Source organism: Dioscorea cayenensis, chromosome 10, assembly GCF_009730915.1.
Source record: "Dioscorea cayenensis subsp. rotundata cultivar TDr96_F1 chromosome 10, TDr96_F1_v2_PseudoChromosome.rev07_lg8_w22 25.fasta, whole genome shotgun sequence".
NCBI classification, from domain to species: Eukaryota; Viridiplantae; Streptophyta; class Magnoliopsida; order Dioscoreales; family Dioscoreaceae; genus Dioscorea; species Dioscorea cayenensis.
The window spans coordinates 16,553,053-16,579,107 of record NC_052480.1 but is presented as its reverse complement, the minus strand read 5'-3'; the positions used below and the strand labels follow the sequence as shown (position 1 = coordinate 16,579,107).

Below are 26,055 nucleotides of genomic sequence, written 5' to 3'. Positions count from 1 at the left end.
GAATTCTTTACACAAATCGGGACATGGGAGTGTGACTACCTTTGTGCCCGTCTAACTCACAATTTAGCTTGAATTCTCTTAAAGTTTGCCTACACCCATGTCTATGTGCTTCTCTTATGTCTTGATCCTTATATTGTACAAAAACTCCCAATAATTACCTTCATAACCTATCTTTGCTTCCTTTTCTTCTCTCAAGGCCTTGACAACCTATTTGTACAAAGGAATACCAAATACAATTTAGGAGACATAAAACATGATAAAAATGATGCTCAATCTATGTAAAACATATAAAGAAATATGTTTACTCAAGCACTTATCAATGCGGATTGTGCTATTCCTCTTGATATCTCTCCTTCATTCCCTTCCACACTCATTCTATACTTGTTAACGAGCCTTTTTGCGCCATTTCACTATCATTCACTATGGATCACTCCCATCATATCTTTTCGAGCTGTATTTTACTTTTCTTCCATTAGTGAGTCTTCACAAATTTATTCTCACATTTTTATAGTTTTTGTTCCATTTTATGGATGATCCATAGAATAGTTTGGAACTTGGATTTGTAGTTTTCATCTAGAAAATGTGATAATTGAACTTATGGCTAGAGAAATATGGGCATCCAAGGATTTACAAAGCCCCAGCTAATAATACATGGGTGTGTTCATGCCAATGTAGTTCTCGGTTTGGACAACTTTAGAAGAAAAATTATAGTACATCGCCCTAACTCGAGATTCACAGACGTGTTCTTGTGAGTGTAACTCCTAAGTTAGATAACTTTTCATTGCACACTGGAGGCACATGACCACAATTCGATATACACGGCCATGTACTTCCCTGTGCAATTCTTTGTTTCGGTTATTTGCTTATGAAAATTGGAGATACACGGTCATGCACCAGGCCATGTAGTTCACTATTTCTTCATTTTTTGTATTTTTGTTGTGAATTCTAACTCAACCATTATTGTGTAGGAAATGGTGAACACAAAAGAAGATGCATAGGCCATGAAGCAAGAAGGGAGTCTTCCTCAGTAGTGTTGCCACCTCCTCAGTAGTTTAGTGTACTAGCTCACCATGTGCAGTATACCTAACTCTCAACTAAAGTTTAGGGAAACATGAACTATCGAGTGAGTGACATTAGAGTTGGTTGGACTAGCACATGATGCGAATAAGCTGCTATGCGATAGTCCATGGGAGCGGTTTTTCGCAATCGATGAGATGCTTACAGAGAACTTATATTTGAGGTGCTCTCCACCTTCCTTGTACTAAAGATACAGCCAAGCTCGAGCTGACGAGATAAGATTGAGTTGAAGCTATAGGGGAAAAATAATTCAGATGTCTGCCATAGACTTCTCCCTCCACATGGGATTGTATGACTGGGCGTTCACCCAAACCCTGATATATGAGGCACTAGTGATGTATCTACCCCTGGACATTCCTTAGCAGACTATAAGGTGCCAGATTAGTAGAGACCTCCACTACTACCCGACACGGTCAAAGGCATTGATACTTTAGTCTCCAACTTTAAGGTACATCCATGCCTTACTCTACAGGATGCTTACCAGGAGATGGGACTCGACAAGTGTTGTGAGCATAGTAGATTTTATTTATCTTTGTGCAATGACCGAGCACATATTTTCACACTTAGGGTATGTGACAGGCATCTAAGGTTTGTGAAAATATGAAAATAATAATACAATTGGTCCATGAATACCGCAAGTGTAGTTATCTTAATTATTATTTATGGTAGGTGTTGAGTGTGACAATCGTGTTCTAGAATTAGACCGAGGGAAATCAAAGGCCTACTAGTCCCAATCTCTTAGTAACTATGTCTAAATAATTAACAAATTATGGTGGAATCTCTTCCTACCCTAGTCTGCTATGTTTGCCTTGAGTACGACAATTCCTCTAGAAGGGATAAATCAAACCATAAGCTTAAGAAGCAACTGATCCCTAATCCAGAGATCTAGTAATACCTAACCTCTTAGAGCATGCATAGATCTAACAGTGCATGGTCTCCTAATGTGGGGCATATCTTCCTCATCCACTTTAACAAGAATATCATTCAAGAAAACATGCAATAATTCACAAAAGACTACAAAGATTTATTAAATTATCAATCAAAGATTTATGAACAATAATCAAAGTACCTAGACATACAATTCCCATTGAATTAGGTTCTTATGGATAAAAAAATAATCAATTAAAGCAATAAAGAAACACAAAACCAAAGAATAAGTATGCGTTTAAAGAATTCCTAAACTAACTCCCTACAATAGGTCCGCCAAGGTTGAGGGTGAGAGATTCCCAAGATTGACAAGATGACACCAAACGCCTTCGCACGCCCTCCTCAACTAACTCGCTATAGTATGACTGCCCTTGTGCCCCTCCAAATAGTTGTACTAACTCAAATACGAGGAGGTTGGCACACACTCTAGCATCTCACACCCGACCTATGTCTTTGTGTTTGAACCTTCGCAAGATTTCCTCCAAAATCGGTGCATTATGATCCACATTGGCTTCTTTGCTTCATAATCGGCCTCACAACCCTACCTGCATAAAAGTAATATAAAAACACACATATTAGTGTAAAAACCCCAGAAAGGTAATGCTTAACATAAGGAAAGAATGCTTTGCATTCATATCACACAACACTTATCAAACTCCCCCACACTTAAGCTTTTGCTTGTCCTCAAGCAAAAATTAAACATTTTGTGCATAGATGAAGGAAATATTGAAACTGCTTGGCCTTAGGTTCACCAAAGTATACAAAGAGAGCATTCTACAAGTAAGGAAAATTTCAACACTAAACATGAAAAATCGAAGCTCTAGCTAAAAACTTGAATAAAAAAGGACAACAAATCCGAAATCGTGAAAGTGTGTTGACTCACTCAAGTCAACCCAAAGTATACTCCTCAAGGCTCTAAGTATAAGGGGCTTATTTATCTACAACAAGAAAGCAACACCAATTTCAAAGACGGTAGTAGCTTCACGCATTCTCTAAGGTAGCTCTTTCCCAAGCGGCCGCTAAGGTGGCTTTCACATTTTCGAGGTGGTAGCTCTTTCTACCGGAGTGGTAGCTTTCACTCATCCTATGAGATAGTTGTTTCTCTCATTAGGGCATAACTAGTATCCAACTTATGAGAGTAGCTTCATACTTCATAAGTGGTAGCTCTTTCCACCCAAAATACAAAATAAACAAGAAAACTATTTTGTTCCTTCTTTTCATTTTCATTTTTTTTTAACACAACAAACAACTATAACTAGTCCCTTTAACGTCGAACATGAGTTTCCAAAAGAGTTTAAAGAGTGAGTAGTGTAACGACTGTAAATGGGGAAAAAAATCCTAGAAATTCAAATAAAACTAGAGCATGAAGACATTCAATGTTGAAAATTCTTCTAAACTCAAGAATGCAATCAATGCAACTAAGGTGAACCGCCATCGGCTATGTGAGCATGTATATTAGTCAAGAACAATAGAAAAGATGTGTGCACTATGAAACTCCCACCCACACATAAGTTGTACATTGTCCCCAATGTACACATGCAAGCTCACTAATAATGTATATCAATCAAGAATATATGTGGGAGAAGCAATCAAAACAACACTACCCTGATTCCTAGTGTCGCGTTTGATGAAGCTAACTCCTTGGGAGTAGTGTTCCAACGGGTTGTGAAGCTCACACGGCCAAGTGCCGAAGCACTTTGGCCATGCCCATGACAAAGTCTCAATTTCCAAGATGACAAGACCATCTGCACGCACACACGAGGGGGTTCAGTGAAGCCCAATAAAAACAAAATAACTCGAGTATATAAAAGATAAAACAATGAATACAACTCGAGATGCAAAATGAAAATAAACTCAGAAGGAGAGTCCTTTCTGAGTGAATAAGTCCAAAATAAAGTGCACAAAAGTAAATAAAATGGAAATAAAATCAAATGTCGATGTCGCGCTCTGGGTCCTCTGCTGCGGCTGGTGGTGAGGAAGTACATGGTGGGTCCACCTGTGCTTGTATAGGTGATGAGGAAAATGCTGGAGGAGCTGAGGGAGCCTGAGGAGTCCTCGATTGCGAGATAAATGATGAGGCAATGTCTCACTTTAAGATCTGCTGTAATGCATAGAAACGTGCCATGAACTCTGTGTACTGAGCAGCATGCGCAACCCTGATCTCAACGACCTCTGTCCGTACCATCTCTAAAGCACTCTCGAGCTTCCCAAACTGATCATGGGCTCGAGATGGTGAAAACAAACGTACGGTGGGTGCGTCCTCCGCCACTGGAGGTGCCTCCGTCTCCATCGGTACAGACTGAGGCTCGGGGGCAAGCTGAGATGCCCGGCCTTATCACCTTCATCCTCAAATTGTATGTTCAGCACATAAACACCATCTGGATATTTACTGACTAAACCCATGAGCCTCATCGTCTCTAACCCAAGTGGTGCTGGTATTATCGTCTTTTTGGTCCCCCTGATTGTGTCTCGTAGACCGATCCCCAAGATGAGTCTAGTAATGTATGGACCCAAGAAAATGACACCTAGCCGGGGATACTGTCCTTGATGCTTCAAATACTCCGCTAAAATGTGTCCATCTCGCACGGGCGTGCGGAAATTACCCACGCCCGTACGGTTTTCACAAGGTCACCCACAGGGGCGAGTCCACGCTCTTGTGTGCTCTCGGGATGAATCGCCAAACTCTGCAGGAAATCCCACGCCCGTGCGGAAATTACATACGGGCGTGTGATATACGCTTGGTCGTTCATAGGGGCCTCCCCACGCCCTTGTGCCTTCTCTGGATGGGCTCGTAATGCAGATCCATGGGCGTGCAAAAATTCCACACGCCCGTGCGTTTTCCTGGATGCGTTAGAAAAAAACCTGCAGGCTCTGCAAAAATTTCCTGACCATGTTTACACACTCAGATCCTGCCCTATTGTGCATGTTTTACCGATGAAAACATGAAATAAAGCTCAAACGACCCAACTTCGCCAAATCCACATGAAAACACGATGAATCCTCAAAACCTAAAATAAAATCGCAGCACAAGCATCTAAAAATCAAGACACCAACACTCAACAATTTATTCAAGCAAACACTACATTATTCGACTAAGAAAAATAGTACACACTTGGGTTGCCTCCCAAGAAATGCTTGTTTAATGTCACTAAGCTTGACGTACCTTGTCTTACCTCACGGGGGTTTATGAAGAAAAAATACTTCCCTGTCGTCAGTACAAATCTCTCCACCATAGTATGGTTTCAACCTCTGTCCATTCACCTTAAATGTGCCCTTCTCCGGATGGGTAATATCAATAGCTCCATGAGTTGAAACTTCGGTTACAGTATAAGGACCAGACCACCTTGACTTGAGTTTCCCCAGAAATAGCCATAGACGATAGTTGAATAGCAATACCTGATCGCCTGCTTTGAAGTCCTTTGGAATCTTAATATTCTTGTCATGTCACTTCCGAATTCTCTCCTTATATATCCTTGCATTCTCATATGCCTTCATCCTCCATTCGTCTAACACGTTGAGATATAATATTCATTGCTCTCCAGATTTACACAAAGTCGAAATTCATCACTTTAATTGCCCAATTTGCTTTGTGCTCTAATTCCACCGACAAATGACAAGATTTTCCATACACTAAATTATAAGGAGTGGTCCATATTGGGGTTTTGTATGTTGTTCTATGAGCCCAAAGTGTGTCATCTAACCTTTCGGACCAATCTCATTTTCCTTGTTCCACGGATTTGGTTAAGATTCTCTTAAGCTCTCTGTTTGTGACTTCCACTTGCCCACTCGTTTCCGGATGGTAGGGTGTAGCAAGACGATGATGTACTCCATAACGCTTTAGCACTTTCGCCAACTGTGTGTTACAAAAATGAGTCCCCCGATCGCTAATGATGATTCTTGGAGTTCCAAATCGAGTAAATAACCTCTTCAAAAACTTCACCCCAGTTCTTGCATCATTAGTTGGAAGAGCCTGGGCCTCCACTAATTTGGAAACATAATCAACTGCTACTAGAATGTATTGATTGCCATTTGACTTTAGAAATGGTCCAATGAAATCAATTCCCCATACATCAAACGCCTCGCAGAATTGCATAGGATTCTGAGGCATCTCATCTCTTCGCGATAGGTTTCCATCCCTTTGATAACTATCACATCATAAAACGAACTGATGAACATCTTGGAATAAGGTTGACCAATAAAACCCAGCGACTAAAACTTTCTCTGCAGTTCGACTTTAGGTATAATGCCCCCCCCCCCACTTGGCCTGAATGACAATGCGCAATGATGCTCCAACATTCCTCCCTAGAAACGCACCTTCGCACCACCTGATCCGCACAAATAAGGAACAGGTAAGGATCTTCCCAAAAGTAGTTCTTTAGGTCACTGAAAAACTTCTTCTTCTATTGAAAGCTTAAGCCCTGCTTCAATACCCTTCCTAATAGATAATTCGTAAAATCTGCGAACCATGGGGTGTCCTTTAATTCTGATTTCTGTACCGCATACAGATGCTCTTCAGGGAAGAAATCATTAATTTCCTTGCTTGCCGGTTCTTGCCCCTCACAAACTTCTAATCTCGAAAGATGATCAGCGACCACATTCTTTGTTCCCTTTTTATCTTTTATTTACATATCAAACTCTTGCAACAATAAGATCTAACATATCAATCTCGACTTTGCATCTACTTTGTTCATGAGATATCGGAGTGCCGAATGATCTGTGAATACTGTGACACTAGATAGGTTGAGGTATGGTCTGAATTTATCAAAGGCAAACACTACTGCTAACAATTCCTTTCAGTAGTGGTGTAATTCTCTTGTGCACTCGTGAGAGTCTTGCTAGCAGAATAGATCGGTCGAAATTGCTTTTCTCTCTTCTACCCCAAGACCGCTCCCACTGCATAATCACTAACATCACACATTACTTCGAAAGGATCATTCCACTTTGGTGTTGTCAGGATTGGTGCTTGCACTAACCTTTCTTTCAGCATATTAAATGCATTCAGATAGTTGTTCTCGAAATCAAAAGGGGTATCCTTCTCCAAGAGTTTAGCCAACGGATGGGAGATCTTCGAAAAGTCATTAATGAACCTTCTGTAAAAACCTGCATGTCCCAAGAAACTACGGATCCCTTTTACATTTGTAGGTGGAGGAAGCTTCTTGATGATCTCAATCTTCGCCATATCCACTTCCATACCGGCCTGGGAAATCTTATGTCCAAGGACAATGCCTTCTTGCACCATAAAATGGCACTTCTCCCAGTTGAGGACGAGATTCGTTTCTTCACATCTCACTAATACTCTTTCCAAATTCTTTAAGCAAGCATCGAAAGAGTCCCCGAAAACTGAAAAATCATCCATGAAACCTTCCATAATATCCTCGAGAAAGTCATCAAAAATGGCCGTCATGCAACGCTGCAATGTTGCAAGGGCGTTACACAACCTGAAGGGCATTCTTCTGTAAGCGAAGGTACCATAAGGGCAAGTAAATGTGGTTTTCTCCTGATCTTCTGGGGCTATTTGGATTTGAAAATATCCCGACATGCCGTCAAGGAAACAATAGAACTGATGCCCCGCTAGTCGTTCCAACATTTGGTCAATAAATGGCAAAGGAAAGTGATCTTTCCGAGTGACATCATTCAGTCTTCTATAGTCAATGCAAACTCGCCATCTAGTGACTGTCCTAGTTGGGATTAATTCATTCTTTTCATTCTTTACTACTGTCATCCCCCCTTTCTTCGGAACAACTTGGGTTGGGCTTACCCACTTACTATCGGATATGGGGTAGATGATTCCTGCATTTAAGAGTTTAATTACCTCCGCCTTGACAACCTCCTTCATATTCGGGTTCAATCTTCACTGAAATTTGATCACAGATTTGTAGTCATCCTCCATTAGGATCTCATGAGTGCAGAATGATGGGTTTATACCCTTAATATTTGAGATCTTTTCATGCAATAGCTGATTTATGCTTTTTCAACATGCTAACAAGCTTATCCTTCTGATCCACAAACAAGTTTGAAGCTACAATCACCGGGAGTTTAGATTCCTCCATTAGGAACGCATATTCCAAATGTGTTGGAAGAGTTTTAAGCTCAAGTTATGGCGGTTCAACAATCGATGGGCCGCAACCTGCTCTCCTTCAACCTATCAATCTCCTCAAAATCTTTGCTTCCTGTTCACAGTTATTCTCCTCTTCGTCAACCTGGGAACCTATTTCTTTAAATTTGCAATGGATATCAACGTGTCCATTCAACACAATTCCGCTTTTGAAATAGAAACTCCCACTGAAAAGAGTTCCTGCCTTTGTTCTTGATAGGAGGAATCAAACTGAGCAAGGACTCTCTCTACACTTTCCTCTAACTGATCATTCATTGATACCGATGTAGATCTCTCAAACTGCTCTATCACACTATCTAATTTACAGCTTTGCCCTTGAATCCTGGCGATGTACTCTTCAACTGATTCTTCTACGGCCTGTTGAATTGTACACTGCTCATGATACGAATAACACGGTATGTCTTGTATCACGAATAGTTGAACTTTCTGCTCCACATTTTCAAACATTCCCATGATAGTGTCAAATGACTCAGGCATGTTAATCATTTTTCTGCAATCAGAAATAAATAAGGAATAGTCAGAATGATGATAGAATAAGAAGATATGAAATAGAATGTATAGGGAAATACCTAAGAAAACAAAGTGCAAAGTATCTCTAAACACCTATTCCCTGGCAATGGTGCCAAAAACTTGACAAGGTCCCATTGCTTATATCCCGCAAGTGCACGGGTTTGTCGAAGTAATAATCCCGGATGAGTGGGTATCGTATCCACAGGGAGTAGGGAATAAAAATACTTAATTCGCTTCTTAACTATGTGAAAAGTGAATAGTGATATATGTGACAATGATACAATTCTCAAAAGTAAAAACAACAAGTAAGAGAGCACAAGTAAAGGAGAAGGTAAGGCAATCGATAAAGATTGAGTACCCGGATAATGCTCCGCCTAGAACAATCGTTTCAAGTGCAAGAACCCTCTATTATGCTTCCTAATTAATGCAATAGTCAGTAGTGGAAATCCTTAATTACATAGTCCCAAATCTAAGGTCAAGCATGCCTAACTCTATACATGTCCCGGAGGAGAGATTGGATAATCTCTCAACCTCGCACTCGCATAGAATTGCAATGAGCTCTAGGGATTGCAAGTGATAAATCTCTTCCTTATTACAGACCTAACCCTTTGGTCCAAGTGGAAGGTCCCTAACCACAATTAAGCCCTAGATACTAAGATCACTTCTACGCTTCACTCCATTGCACTCGCAACTAAGCCCCAGCGGAAGGTCATCCCTTAGACTATTCACTCTATTATGGCTCAAGGAACTCTAGGAACGGAGGTAGAATCTAACACATCGAAGGGGAAAGGGGATGCTCCTGTACCTCTCGACTCACCCTCTCAACCCTCTCCAACCTAGCTTTGTCTAACAATCGTGGTGGGTCACTCACTCACAAGGTTACCAACAAGAACTCTCAACCCTAGTGTCACTCTAGGGGAGTATTCAAATAATCAAGCATTCAAGGTTGGAACTCACAATAAACATCAATTAATTGAAAGCATAATACAGAGATTCAATGAAACGAATACATCCTAGGGTTCACAAATACCCAAGTACCCACTAGGGGTTTAGCTCTCCATGGAGCTAATTATAATCAAAGAAATAGAATGTAAAAGCAATGAATCCATAGAAAACCCCCTCGATAGTAATGTCAATGGTCTTGTAGAGAGTCCTCTACTTGTCGTAAAGGGTCCTTTGTCCGGCCTAGGATACACCTCGCCGGATCGGTGCCGATGAAAGCCCTCCCAATAAACTATTCCAAATGACGCGCGATGTCGGAGCCGTAGAACCTCTCCAAAACCCTAGCTAATACCTCTCAAAATCCTAGCCGAAGCCCTCTCTCAAGTTTGGGAAAAGATAGAGAAAATAATGCTGAAATCGGGGCTGAATCAGCTTTAAATAGGGCTGGAATCGGGGATCCACACGCCCCTGTGGACGCCCTGTGGTTTTTTCACAAGGGCGTGTTGAAATTCCACAAGCCCGTGTGGATTCTCTGTTCTGCAGTTTTCTCGGCCGGCTGTGACAATATTGACTGACATCCATTCCTATTTTGAAGACATTGAGAGGATTTTTCTTCCATATATAGTATTCTAGGGCTTTATTTCTCTTGCTTGGTGATGAACATGAACCACATGGAAAGGTAACTTTCTTGGGTGTTCAGATTTGATATAGCTTGAGATGATTTTATTTCGATATTGCTTTTAATATAGATTCCCTTTAGATTGTTAGGTTCATCTATGTCTTTATATTGTTGATTTAGCATAATGAGAGAAGCTATTTCATTATGATTGCATGATTGAGATCGAGAGATACATCGTGTGAGATCACCCATAGATGAAGGGAATCAAGTAAGCATGATAGAGATAGGCCAATTGTGATTGGTCCTATTAGAGTCATGTAGTGAGGGCTTTGATTACAATTATGGGTTTCCTAGATCTCTTTGCAATCATGTGAAAGTAGGATTAGAAGAGATTCAATTCTGTTATAGCATAAGATTAGGTATTGAGGTGACTCGAGAGAGCACTCGATAAATTTTTGACATCCCTTCGTCTAACAATACTTGGGTTTAATCTATTTCAATTACAATTACTTCAGTTTTAAATTCCCAAGTGAAATCCTATCTAGACACCTTCTTCTAATATTGATAACTCACTTCTTAGACTCTTGACTTTAGTCCTTCTCATTCTTGGATTTTAGTTAATTTCACACCCATTCTTGGATTTTAGTGGATTCAACAACTCTATGCACACACACTAGTACTTAATGACTCGTACATATGCCGAGTAGCATGTGTCAGCATGACACACATCACCCTCCTATTTTTGTCGTGAACAAATATAATTATATATATATACTATCTAACTTTTATTTAAAGCATTAAAAACTGAAAATGGTGGTTCGATTTCAATTTCTATTTACATTAACTCCTAAGAATCTTGAGGGAACCTTAGCATTGTGGTTGGATCCAAGTGTGGAAGGGAAAGTAAAGGAAATGATAGGTTGGATCTTTGATTGAATAGCAAAATTTTAATGAAGGAAAAGAAAGGATGATTGTTTAATAAACATTGTTTGGTCAACAAAAGGGAAACAAAGGATATATAATAATAAGATTCCCTATAAAATTAAGAATATTCTATAATTAATTAAAAAATTAAAGATATTTTAGAATTTTTAAAATTTCTTTTAGAGGTTTGCCATGGCTTGGCACCGCAAATCAAGAGCCAAGAAAAGAAAGTCTTCGAAAAGTTTTGAAAAGTCAGAGTTAGGCCTTGGTTTCCTTTTATTTAATGCAAAAAATTTATCCAAAACAAACGAAGGGTTCACCTTGACCCTCATTAACCGTCTCTTTATTTTAATTTCTCTTCTAAACCCTCAACCCCAACACAAACTAAAGGCCTGATTAAAGGTTTGGTTTTGAATTGGAATTGGATTTATGGTTCTAATGTGCTTCAAAACCTAACAATCTTAATTTGGTTCAGCAGTTTGAAACGAACCGGGGTCAAGTGTAAGAGAGAGTTAGAAATTTTGCATTTTTAAATTTTATAGACCGTTGTTATTTATTTATTTATTTATTTTAAGTTAATTTATTAAGTTGGTTGATTTGAAAATTCCATCTTTGCAAACATTATTATGAAATTTGAAAAAAAAAATATATCCTTTAAGAATATGTTAAAATTTTAATTTTATTAAATAAAACGACATGCACGAAAAATAATTTTTTGACGATATGCAAATTTGTTTTTATAAATATAAACCATCTAACTATATTATTATATAAGCATAGTAAGAATTTAAATATTAAATTAAATAATTATATTTTTTAAATTATTTCAATTATATTATAAATGTTATTATTTATTAATATAATATATTCCTTTTATATTTTGTTATTGGTATTTGTTAAATCCTGTGTCAACCCAATTGAATCTCGAAGACATGAGAATTAAATCAAGAATGCGATGGCTGCTGAAGATGTAGCCTTATAATGCGAGCTTTCGTTAAGATTATTCTGGAATAGTGTAGATGGTCGTGGAGGATTCTCAGAACCCAATAGACAACTCTAAAAACCACCAGTAAGATGCCCCAAACTTTCTATAAATTCTCATTAGAAGATCATACTAGAGCATTGAATAAAGTTTAATCGCCTGCGCGCTAAGAATTAGCAGTCGTTTTTGTCTGTTATAGCTCTCTTTTTTCTCATTCGGTGAAGATGTCGATCGTCCGCAGGACCAGCGTCTTCGACCCATTCTCTCTTGATTTGTGGGATCCCTTTGGGAGCAGTTTCTCTAGTTTCTTCACTAATGCTCTGCCTGTGCCTCACTCCAACTTCATTAGTGACATTGCCGCTTTTGCCAACACTCGCATTGACTAGAAGGAGCCCCTGAGGCACACATCATCAAGGCTGACCTTCCGGGATTGAAGAAGGAGGAGGTGAAAGTGGAAGTGGAGAGAGTACGGTCCTGCAGATCAGCAGTGAGTGGAGTGAGCAAGTGGAGAAGCATGACAAGTGGCACCGTGTGGAGAAAAGCAGCGGCAAGTTACTCACGAGGTTCATGCTTCCAGAAAATGCAAAGGTTTATCAGGTGAATGTGGCCATGGAGAATGGGGTGCTCACTGTGACAATGCCCAAGGAAGAGGTTAAGAAGCCTGAGAACAAGTCCATTGACATTTCTAGTTGATTGTGTAAAGCAGCCAAAAAAAATTCTTTCTCTCTCTATGGTTAAAATCTCTCATTGGTTGTTGATTGTGCTTATTACTTTTGTTATCTTCATTGTGTGATTTCATGATGTGAGTCACATTGTTGTCATTTCCTTTGGATGTTGCTCTTGTTCAGGGCTTCACTATATTTATAAATTCTATAAATTATAATAAAAAGGGTCCTTTTGGTATTCAGTTCTTTGAATTGTGGTTTCTAAGCCAAAAAAATGGGGTAGAAACTTTGAATAATTAAAAGTGTTTAGCATTGTTTTAATAAGCACAATCATTTTTGAGGGAATTAATTCCTCAATCTAAACATGTGCCTCATTCTCTCCCTTCATGTCCAAGGAGGAAACGAATAATCTTAACAACTAAGCAAAAAAATGGTCGCATTCTTTGTTTTTCAAGTTGACCCATTAAGATCATGCATTTCTTCTGTAACTATACTATACATAGCAACTTTGATTAAACCAGCATAGAGAACTTGCCACATAATGGCTTTTGATAAATGCTTGAGTAGACATATTTTTCTAGATATTTTACATGCATTGAGAATCATTTTTACCATGTTTTATGTCTCATATAGTGTATTTGGTGTTCTTTTGTGCAATTAGGTTGTGAATTCCTTGAAGTGAGAAAAGGAAGCAAAGATAGGCTACAAAGACACATTTTGGGATTTCTTGTTTAATTCAATGACCAAGACACGAGAAGAGTTCATGAACATGGAGTTGTGCGCCAACTTCCAAGGAGATTCAAGCAAATTTTCCAGTTGGAAGGACACACAGGCAGTCACATCTTCATGCTCCTTCTCTTTGTGAAGAATGCAAGACCTTTCAAATGATGAGTAGATGAAGAAAAGTCTAATAGCTTACCACATGGACGTGTGCCCGACAATGTGGCCTCAAGAGAAAAGTGTTTGGACCGCGTTTATGAAGAGACTGTAGCTAAGTATTGTAGCAAAATACTATAGCTTCTATTGTAACAATTCTATAGCAAAATCACTATTCATGCGACCATGTGGAAATTCATGTAGTTCACGTGAGCGCGTAAAGGCATGTGACAAAAGCTGTTTAGCCTTATAAAAACCCATTTTGCCTTATTTTTTGACATCTTTTGTGCGGCTCTTGAGGGGAGAGACGGCTAGGGTTTGGAGAGGAGGTCTTTGGCGAGATTGGGGGCCATTTTTCACCAACTTTGATCAATATTCTCTCCATCATAGCACCGAGGGGGCCTTCGGCAACCTAGCTTAGGAGGAGGATTCTTCAAGATCTTGAGCGACCCATCAAGGCCATCATCATAAATTCAAGGGGGTCTTTCTCTATGATTTACATTGCTATTAATTTTGTTTTGTAACTTGCCTTATGGAGGATAAACCCTAGTAGATATTTGGGCATGTGAACCCTAGGATCTTATCTTTTGTATTGATTTGCTTTATGTTTCTATTAAATCTGAGTTGATTTGAGTTTTAATCTTCTTTTCCCATGGCTTGCATGTTTTATTGATCCTTGTGATTGATTTATTATACATGATTTGTTACTTTGATGGGTGAAATGTCTCCATTAGAGTTAGAACTCCAAGGATAAAAAGGGTTGAGAGGGTGAGTCATGAGATAGTGGAGTATCCCCTTTCCCTTTCCGGTGAGTGTTTCCTATCATTGTATTCCCTAGACTCTATGCAACCATATTTGGTGTAAGGCGCGAGATTGAGAGATTTCTCCACCGGGACCTTGTAGGGGGCTAGGGATCTTTTACCTAGAAATAGGGTTAGATCTATCTTTAGTAATCGGTTTCACTCTTAGGTATCCTTAGAGCTTATTGCGGTCATATGGGGTGTGAGGTGTTAAGATTGAGCGATTTCTCCATCAAGACCTCATAGGGGACTAGTACTAGTGGCATGGAGGCAAGGGCCGATTGTTCTTGGATTACCTCGACTCATCAAACTCGGTTTAAAAGCATTTAGCAAGTCTTGAGCTTCATGTTAGATCCTAGGGGGAGCAATGCCCGGGTACCTTATCTTTATTGATTGAGATCTCCCTTCATTTTACCCTTGTATATTAGTCTCTGGTATTCATTTCTTTGCACATTAGATCATCACACCATCCCATTTATATTAGGCTAGAAAGCAAAAAAGCAGGTAGTACTAGTAACCCTGTTCCTTGTGGATTCAACTACCTACTCACGGGGTATTTTATTATTTCGACACTCGTGCTCTTGTGGCACACACATGCAATTCAGAATTTGTTAGCTTTCTAGTTCTATCTTTTTATTTGCATCAGCAGCCAGTAAGAGGATTTGGATAGAAGTACTCAAGATTTGGTGAAGCTCTAGGCTGGAATGAGGTTCAGGATTTCCATAAGCTACCATATGTGTATATGAATGTTGGGGTATTCAGCCTTGATAGTATCCAATCCATTCTCCTCATATTTTTCCCTGCTATGGTATTACCTCATGTCCCTGAGCTCTTTTGCTTAATGTGCTGTCAGCATGTCTATGCAAGCAGTGAATGCAAGCATGTCTTTCACATGTCTTTCCATTAGCAGATCATGCTCTTTGTTTACTAGAGAAGTTATATATACACACACAAATACACACACGCCTCAAATGAAGTTCAATGTAATGGCTGGACTAATTTCTTAACTTTAGAGTTTTCCCTAGCTCTTATATTTGTTGTGTGAAGCAAAGTGGCCTGTAGTTTGCTGGGCATTTCAGTCTTTGCCTTGATATATATATATATATATTCTTAAGAAGTAACCCAAAAGCTATTTTATTAAAAAAAGAAATTAGGAAAATACGGCTAGAAGGGAAAAGACAACATTCAAACAAAAAATAGAAAAGAGGTGAAACTACAAAGAAAGCAAAATACAAATAGAGATCTTAATCGAAAGTATTGCCAGCTGTAAGAAATCTTGGTATGATCCATCGGGGAAGGTCTTTCTCGTTGTGAAACAGAGCAATGGAATGAAGGTTAACACAGCATGAGAAGCCAGGTAGGGAGCGGGAGCCAACCCACTCCTAGGCAGGACATGCATCTAGGGCAAGAGGGCAGTAGCAATCAAATGATAGAGAGTCTTAATCCAGCTTCGATGATGCCAACCACACATGGGCTTAAAGTTTGACAGTAAATCTTTTAGTTCAGAGCAAGAAATGAAGACGTGATGAACATGTAACCTATGTTGCATAATAAGTTTGAGAGCAAAAAAGAGGGCTTGAATTTCTACAACAATTTTTTTGTGCCTTTCTCTAAAGGATTGCAACCTACATGAGCAACAGTGTAGTTAGGACTTGTTAAGAAATAACAAACCAAACTCACCTCAGAGTGTTCATTCAAATTTGTAACAGAAATAAGGAAGAAACCATCACTAAAAGAAAAGTTATTCAAGAGGAGCTTCTTCCCAACAAATGTTGAACCAAAACAAAAGTTATCTTTGGCGAAGCTAAATGTCCTGAGAGAGATCACACGAGGATTTAGATTAGTAGCTCTAAAGAATTAGTAAAGGTTGAGATGTTAGGAAGAAGAACCTAAGATCCATCAGTAAAACCACTTGAGAATGAAATTTGTTTGCCCAAAATCAAGCTAATATGATTCCAAATAATTTGAGCCTTACTGCAAAGATTAAATAGATGTTCAGGGGTTTCCATATTAATACTGACAACACCCCTTTGCATGTCCACCACAAGTGTATGGGTTTGTCGAAGTAATAATACCCAGGTGAGTGGGTTATCGTATCCACAGGGAATACTGATCAGAAACACAAAGACTACTATTTAACTAAACTGAGGATGAATCAAGAACAAGAATCAATGCAAATAGAAATCTGAAAAGGAAAAGGAAACGCAAATAAAGGATACGATAGGCAATCGACAGAAAGTGGAGCACCAAGATATGGCTCACCCTAGGACTAATATTTCAAGTACAAGACCAATCATTATGTCTCCTAATTGATGCTCAATGAGTCATGGAAATCCTAAAACACACAGTCCCAAACCTAAGGTCAATCGTGACGAACAGTATACTATGCCACAGCGGAGAAATCGGTCAGTTCGAAGCCTCACATTGTGCAAGCTTGCTTAAAGCTCTAGAGACTCTAAGTGGCAAACCCTGTTCTCGACTGTAAATCTAACCCTTTGGTCCAGGCAAAAGACCTTAGTCACAATTAAGCCCCAGATACTAAGGATTACTTCAACATTTAACTCTGTTGCTTATGCAACTAAGCCCTATTGGAGTTTGTCTATTAACACTTCACTCTATTGTGACCGCAAAGAATTCTTGGAACGTGGAGGTAAGATAAATCACATTGGAGGGGAAAGGGGACATTCCGCTACCTCTCGACTCACCACTCTCAATCCTCTCCAACCTAGCATTGTTTAATCCTCATGGTGTGTCACTCATCCACAAAGGCTACCAAGATGGAAATCTCAACCCTAGTATCACTCTAAGGAAAATCAACTCAACAAGAATTCAAGATTGGAACTCAATTAAAAACATCAATTAAAGAAAGCCTAATAAAAGGTTAATAAAACAATAACATCCTAGGGTTTACAACTCCAATTACCCTCTAGGGGTTTAGCTCTCCATGGATCACAATACAATCAATAATCAAATCAAATGTAAAGATATACAATCCATGAATAAAACCCCCTCGGTATTCAGTGTCGATGGTCTTGTGGAGTGGTCGCATCTACTCCAAAGGTCCCCTCGTCAAGCCTAGTGGACACCTCACAGGATCGGTGCCGATGAAAGCTCCCCAATAACTCTCTTTCGAAGGAAAGCGGTGTCGAAGGCCATCAAACCTCTACAAAAACCTAGCCAAAGCCTCTCCAAACTCTAGCCATGAGAACCTCCAAAGATGGTGAAGCGATGGGGAAAAGATGGGAAAACGATTTCTCCAATCGGGCTGAAATCGCGACTTAAATAGGGCTGGAATGGACACTACAGTAACCTGCTATAGTACTCCACCAAAAACACTACCAAATCCACACTTTTCATCGAGGCAACATAAACGGGCACACGTCCATGTTGTAGATCGCATCGCTTCTTCAATAAAGGATAACATCGATGAAAATCTTAATAGCATTGCACAAGTCAGAATACCCAAATGTGACTGCCTTTGTCGCCATCCAAACCATGTAATTGCTTGAGCACATGGAGGTTGGAACACATTCAGGTATCTTCGAGCATAACTTGTGTCTACACATTTGTTCACTCCAAGATTTCATCAACAAAGTGTAATCACAATCTACTTTGGCATCTTTCCTCTCTATTTGGCTCCACAACCCTACATGCACAAGAGAACACAAAAGGATACTTCATATTACTAATACACAAGCACTTATCAAAGTCCCCCAAACTTAAGTTTTTGCTTGTCCTCAAGCAAAAATAAAACATTGAAGCATCGAAGAAGGAAATATTGAAAGTGCTTGGCCTTAGGTTCACCAAAGCATGCAAGGAAAGCATTCTTCAAGTAAGGAAAATTTCAACACTAAATACAAAAAATCAATGCTCTAGCTAAAAACTTGAATCGAAAAGGACAACAAACCCGAAAGCTTGTATGTGTGTCTGAACTTACTCGACCCAACCCAATATATACTCCTCAAAGTTCTAAGTATAAGGGACTTATTTATAAACAAAAACAAAGTAAAGAGACGGTAGTAGCTTCACACATTGTCTAAAGTAGCTCTTTCCGAAGCCGGCACTAAGGTGGCTTTCACACTTTCGAGGTGGGAGCTCTTTCTACTAGAATAGTAGCTTTCACTCATCCAATAAGATAGTTCTTTCTCTCATTCGGTCATAACTAGTATCCGACTTATGAGAGTAGCTTCATACTTCATAGGTGGTAACTTTTTCCATCCCCAATGCATAACCAAACAAACATATAATTTTGTTTTTCAAAATTAACACAGGAAGCAAAACTAACTAGTCCCTTAAACATTGAACTTGAGTTTTCAAAAAGGTTTAATGAGCGAGTAGTGCAACAAGTGTCAATCGTGCAAAAATTCCTAAAAATTCAAGAGAAAACTAGAGCATGAAAACATTCAATGTTAAAAATTCTCCTAAACTCAAGAATACAATCAGTGCAACTAAGCTGAACCGCCACTAGCTACGTGAGCATGTATTTTTAGTCAAAATTTGCGTAATGAGTATGTGTAATGTGAACTCCCCCCTCCCCCCACACTTAAGATGTACATTACCCTCAATGTATGCATGCAAGCACAACAAAAAGTATAACACTCAAAATCATATGTGGGAGTGGGCAATTGAAATAATACTCCCCGGAACTACTAATGGTGCGTTTGATGGAGCTAAATTCTTGGGAGTTGAGTTCCAACGGGTCATATGTAAAACACATTGACCGTGTCTATGACTAGTCCTCAATTTCCATACTCACAAGACCATCTGTATGTATACACAAGGGGGTTCATTAAAGCTCAACAAAAATGAAATAAACTTGAGTATATAAAAATAAAGCAATGAAGTACAACTATAGACAACAAAAATAAAAAATAAACTTAGAAGGAAGATGCTTTCTGAGTGATGTAAGTTAAAAATAAAATATGGAAATGAAATATGAAAACTGAGAACAAAGAAAAATAAGGACGCATCAAGCGTCGGTGTTTGGCTCGGGCTGCTTTGCAACTGCTGGTGCTATATCGATTGGTACTTGTGGATCCGCTGGCACTAGAACTAGTGATGGTGGTGCTAGAGATGCCGGAGGAGTGCGGGGTCTCATAACGAAGGAAGATGTCGCGTCTCGCTTGAAGATCTGCTACAAGATGTCAAGACACGCCATAACCTTGGTGTGGTTCACTTATTTTATAGCGCGAACCTCAACCAAATCGAACTGGAGTACCCCCACCGCACTCTTGAGCCTCTCAAAGCGATCATGGGGGGTACCTCTGTGTGCACCTGCTCATGTGGAGCTCTAACGTTGGCTACGAACCCTCTGCTATAACTCCCTCAGCCTCAAATGGCTCTAGTAGGGGCATGTTCAACACATACGCCCCATCTGGATATCTCCTGGTCATTCCCATAAGCCTCATCATCTCTAGGCCGAGTGGAGTAGGGACGATCGTCTTCTCAGCCCCTCGGATCACGTCTAACAACCCCATCCAAATGATGAGTCTAATGATATAAGGGCTTAAGAAAAGGATACCGATCCTGGCATACTGTCCATGATACCTCAAATACTCCGCTACGATGTGTCCTAAGTGAATTGGCTCACTCTGCACCATGGAGTGTAAGTATAGAAGCTCCTGTCTACTCAAAACTCCAGCATTGTCACCCCGACCGTTCAATGATCTGCTAAGGATAGCATGAATATATTTGTAGCTCAGGCGGGACAGGCATGTAGCCTTGGACACTCCTGACTCATATCAACCTTGACCACACATTGTCCTATAGGCTCCCTAAAGTGTCAAGCTACCCGGATAGTCGGTTAGTAGCCGATCGTACTTCTCAGTTTTTGTGAACGCCTCATCATACAACATGAGTCTGACGGAGAACTACGTGATGCTCATACTATCATGATGTCCAAATGCTATGAACTATATGACGTCGACATTATCAAAACTCCTGTAGACATGGTCAAACTCGAAAGATGAAAGCACCTCCAGAGTCAACATATAGATCGCCGGCTCCCGTATGGACAACAATCGTCTTCAACTGCCCACTACAAGCATCTCCTCAATATCATCTACAATATCATTAGCCAACTGAACCTCTTTGAGTGAAATCAAGTCCGGAACATGTGTCTGACCAAACTTGAGATTCGATAATCACTCAAAACGATCCTGGTGCTTGGGAATCGCGAACTCCTTATGTTCCAGCTCTTGGGAATGATCTCTGAGATGCTTTCCAGCTTGCTTGTTCATCCTAGGGGCCATACTTGCAAGTATTGAAAAGAAATCGATCAAATTTATTCACAAAACAATACTGTAGAAATCCACAAGGTCATGTGGAAATTCCACATGCTGTGTGGATTCACGGGGCGTGAAAGCCGCATAGCCCTTGTGCTAAAAACTAAAAAATACACCATACATTCGTAACTAAACTTATTCTAAGAATGGACAAACCATCTAATTGTTGAAACAAAGCATCAATCACCAGTTTAATCGAATAAAATCAAGATTGGCGAAAAAAAGAAGTAATGAGGTTTTACCGACAAGATGAAGATGAAAAATTTGGAAACGACAAGAAAACTCGATTAAAATCTCTCTAAAATGATGGTGGGAAGTTGGCAGAGTGTGAGAGAGTGTTCTTCCAGTGTTTGGGAGTGTGAAAATGAGAAAGGCTTGATAGATTTATAAAAGAAATCCCGGCCTTTTGAGTTCTGTACATCCACACGGGCGTGTGGAAATTACCCACGCTCATGTGCCGCTACAAGGAAGCTTCACAGGGGCAGACACACGCCCCTATGTGCTCTCGGGATAGCACCCTAATGCAACTACATGTGTTTATGGAAATACCCCACGCCCATATGCCCAACCCACAGGAGCACTCACACGGCCCTATGGCTTCTCTGTTCATTCGAGAAATTCATCTAAGTGTTTCACACGCCCGTGTGGAAATTCCACATAGGCGTGGATCTTCACAGGGCCACTCATAGGGCCACTAGCATGCCCCTGTGTCTTGTCGGGATAGAGCGAAACTTCTCTGCAGAAACTCACACGGGCGTGTGGAAATTACCCACGCCTGTGTGTATGTTACAGGGTCATTCAGAGGGGCAGACGCATGCCCCTGTGTCTTCTCGGGATAAATCTCTAAGTCTCTGCAGAGAAACACACGCCCATGTGGAATTAACACACGGGTGTGTGTCCGTGACAAGGTCATTCACAGGGGTAGATGGAAAAGCCCTTGTGTCCTCTCGGGATGAGTTAGTAGTAGAGACACATGCCCGTGGGAAAATTCTGCACGGCCGTGTGTCCTATTTGGATGACTCGGAAAAAATTTCAAGCTTTGTAGACAATCTCAACACATTTACAACTACTGAATGCCTGACTATACAATGCAAAATTAACCAGAGAAACATGAAAAATACACACAAATGACCAAGAACTTCACCAAACACAATTAAGCACACAATAACACCAAATAATCCATGAGAAAATCACAACAATAACATGTACAAGATCATGACACCAACATTCAAGCTCTTATTCATGCAAACACTAACGAAAACCTAGAAAAACAGTAAAGACTTGGGTTGTCTCCAAAGAATCGCTTGTTTTACGTCACTTAGCTTGATGTACTTGACCTTACCTCATAGGGGCTCATGAATGAATGTTTCCCTCTTTCCCATAACTTGAAAGTGATGAGCGATCCGCAAGTGCACGGAGTCGTCAAGTAATACCTCTCGTGCGAGCACGAGAGGGTCGTATTCCCTGGGCCCAAGGAGCTACTATTACTTCCCTTTCGTCTATTTCCTAGCCTAACACTCTGAAAGATGAATAGTAATTATAAAAAAGAGAAAGAATTAACTACAATGAAATCCGGGGTACTACTACACACAATATGAACTCAAGGGAGAATCAAACAGTGAAGGGAGTGATTTGGACAACGAATCCCCCTAGGGTTGTCATTAGGTCCTGAATTTAGGATGAAATGCGAGATGGTAGTTGGGCCAAGAGAATCCTAAATTAGCTCAACCCGATGGTCACGGCAATTGAACCCTAATCCCTTACAAGTATTGGGTCAGAATTGCTTCCGCCCAAATCCTCGTATGATTGCATTACACTCGGGAAATCTCTAATCGTGGTCGATACTCAAACTAGGTCCAACCCCTAATTCTGGAGGGTACAAAAATACCCGATGGTCACGGTGTATTTGTACATGGATCCCTTCCAAGCCAAGTGTGTCTAGTACAAGGGCGATGGTCACGCAACCAAGTACAACCTAGAAGTTGAAATACAGAGTTCTCATTAAAATCAACACATCAAAGTACACAATACTTGAACGACAAACTACAAGATTCCATAAAAGAAATACAACATCCAACAATACATCAATAAAGATGATCATCCAAATTACAAACAATCAACCCTAGAGTTCATCATATCCAAATCACAAATAAGTTAGTGCCTCATGAAAGAGGACCACTCATACAAATCCAAGGAACAAATAAAGAAGAAAAGAAGTAAGAACTACTCCCTCTAGCTTTAGATCCCCTTAGATGGTGAAGATCATGAAGATTTGAAGAGATCTCCCCTCAAATGATGCCTTGGATGCCTAGGATCTTCAACCAATCTTCTCCTCCAAAGCTTACCTCCCTCTTGGTGATGTCTTGCGTAGTAGATTGCCGGCGGGAAGAGTGGTGCGGCGGCTTAAGAGGCCCAAGAGAAAACTGCACACCAAGAGCTCTCCAAAAACCTCCCCCCTTGCCCTAGAAAAATTGGTTTTATTTATATCCCGTCAGTCCATGCGGGCATCCATGCGGGCGCATGGAGCCCGTGAAGCTCACAGCCAAATGCCCAAAAAACATGCCGGTGCTACAGTACTCAGCTACAGTGATTCCCCTACGGTTTTATGCTACAGTGTTTTAGCTACAGAACGAGGGTTGTGAAATTCCAGCAAACCTCACGGCCACCCATGCGGGCGCATGGAGCCCGTGAATCTCACAGCCAAATGCCCGCAGCATGAATAGTGATCAGCTACAGTACACTACAGTCTGGGACCCCAAAAATGCCGTTTTCGGTGTCGAATTCATCCAATTTGCATTTTTGAGCTACATTCGGCACATTTATGATCTGCAACACCAAAAGAACAAATTTATACTCAAACGGGCATCAATTCATCAAGATATACACAAATAATACAAGATCAATATGTATAAAATACGTACATTTAGGCGTTTATCAGAAAGCATGATGAACGTATCTTTTGAGAGTAGAGAGAGAGTTATTGAGCTTGTTACCACACAAGGGTTCATCACCCTTACTCCGTTCTTGCACATCCCCATTAGCCTTGGGGCATTTCTTGTGACATCTCCTTGCATGTTTCATCTGTTGGACCATCTTTTTCATGATCCCCGGGGTAGGTTGCACCTCGTCCTATAGACCAAGCATCAAGACTTCTTCATTCTCGACTTCTTGGTCTAGCAACCCCTCCTACAGGTTCGGACACATCATTTCCTGCAAGTGCTCATCCACAATCTCATCAATAACATCTAAAAAATAACAAGTGTCATCAAATCCAAGAGAGTGCTTTATTTCTTTGGCAAGACGATATGTGATCTTTCTTCTCCAATGCGCAATGTCATCTCACCTCCATACATGTCAATAAGTGCCTTAGAGTTTTATAAGAAAGGTCTTCCTAGGATCAATGGAACCTCCGCATCTTCATCAACATTAAGCACAACAAAATCTGCAGGAAAAATATACTTGTCAACCTTCAGTAGAACATCTTCAATTATACCTTTAGAATGACAAATGGACCTATCGGACCATAATAAAGTCATGCGGGTTGTGACAACGCCCCTTGCGTGTGACCCGCAAGTGTACGGGTTTATCGAAGTAATAAATCCCAGGTGAGTGGGTATCATATCCATAGGGAGTAGGGAATAAAAACACTTAAGTTGCTACTTAACCAAGAGAAGATGAAACAAATTGTGTTGATAACATGTAATGTAAACAAGAATAAAAGAAACAAGGAAGAGAGGCACAAATAAGTGAAAGGAAAGGCAATCGATATAAAGTGGGGTACTTGGATATTGTGCCGCCTAGGATTATCAATTAAAGTGCAAAACCAACCATTATGCTTCCTAACTAATGCATTAATGAGTCATGGAAATCCTTAAATACACGGTCCGAAACCTAAGGTCATCCGTGACTAACTCTACACTATGCCCCGAGAAGAAATCTACTAGTCTCAACACCTCACACTGTGTAAAGTTGCAAGAAGCTCTAGGGATTCCAAGTGATAAACCCTCTTCCTATATGTGGACCTAACCCTTTGGTCCAGGTGAAAGGCCCCTAGTCATAATTAAGCCCCAGATACTAAGGATTACTTCAACACTTCACTTTGTTGCTTGTGCAACTAAGCCCCAGCGGAGTTTCTCTCTTAGTACTTCACTCTATTAAGATCGCAAAGAACTCTAGGAAATGGTGGTAGGATAAATCACGGCAGAAGGGGAAAGGGACGCTCCGCTACATCTCAACTCACCCTCTCGACCCTCTCCAATCTAGCTTTGTCTAACCTTCATGGTGTGTCACTAACTCACAAGGGTTACCAATGTGAACTCTCAACCCTAGCATCACTCTAAGGTAAAATTCATTCAACAAGAATTCAAGGTTGGAACTCAATTAAAACATCAATTACAGAAAGCATAATAAAAGGTTAATGAAACAAATACATCATAGGGTTCACAAATCCAAGTACCCACTAGGGGGTCTAGCTCTCCATGCAGAAAAATACAATCAATAACAAAATCGAAAGTTAAAACAAGTAAACCATAGGAAAACCACCTCGGTGTTCATGTCAATGGTCTTGTGGATTGGCCTCATCCACTCCAAAGGTCCCCTTATCAAGCCTATGGCACACCTCGCCAGATCGGTGCTGACAAAAGCTTCCCCAATAACTATCTTCCGAGAGAAACGTCGTGTCGAAGCTAGAAAACCACTCCAAAAGCCTTGCCAAAACCTTTCTAAACCCTAGTCGCTACCCTCTCAAAAGATAGAGAAAAGATGGGAGAAAAGTTCCTAAAATTGGGCTGAAAAATGGCTTTAAATAGGTCGGAATTTGGCAACCACATGACCCTGTGGATTTTTCACTCGCCCCTGAGGAATTTCCACACGCTCGTGTGGATTCTCTGCAATCATGATTTTCGACGGGCTATGAACAGTAACTGCTACAGTCAATTGTTGCATTGATTTGCTACAGTTACCTACTACATTACCCCCACCAAAAACACTCCTAAATCCACTTTTCATCGAGGCAACATAAACGGGCACACGTTTATATCATAGATTGTGTTGCTTCTTCAATAAACGGGTTCGTAGGTGAAGATATTGCTATCAATGCACAAGTCGGGATACACAAATGTAACTGCCCTATTGCCCCTCCAAATCATTGCAATTGCTTGAATACATGGAGGTTGGCACACATTCACGCATCTTTGAGCCCAACTTGTGTCTTCGCATTTGTTCCTTCTAAGATTTCATCAAATAGTGCATTCACAATCTACTTTGCCTTCTTTCTTTCATATTTGGCTTCATAACCCTACATGCTCAAAAGAACACAAATACACATATATTAGA

The 26,055-nt window shown here is 40.2% G+C and overlaps 1 pseudogene; it reads left to right on the top strand.

Moving 5' to 3' along the window:
• Positions 1-12,320: 12,320 nt before the first annotated feature.
• On the top strand, positions 12,321-12,789 carry LOC120270657 (annotated as a pseudogene).
• The last annotated feature ends 13,266 nt before the right edge of the window (positions 12,790-26,055 follow it).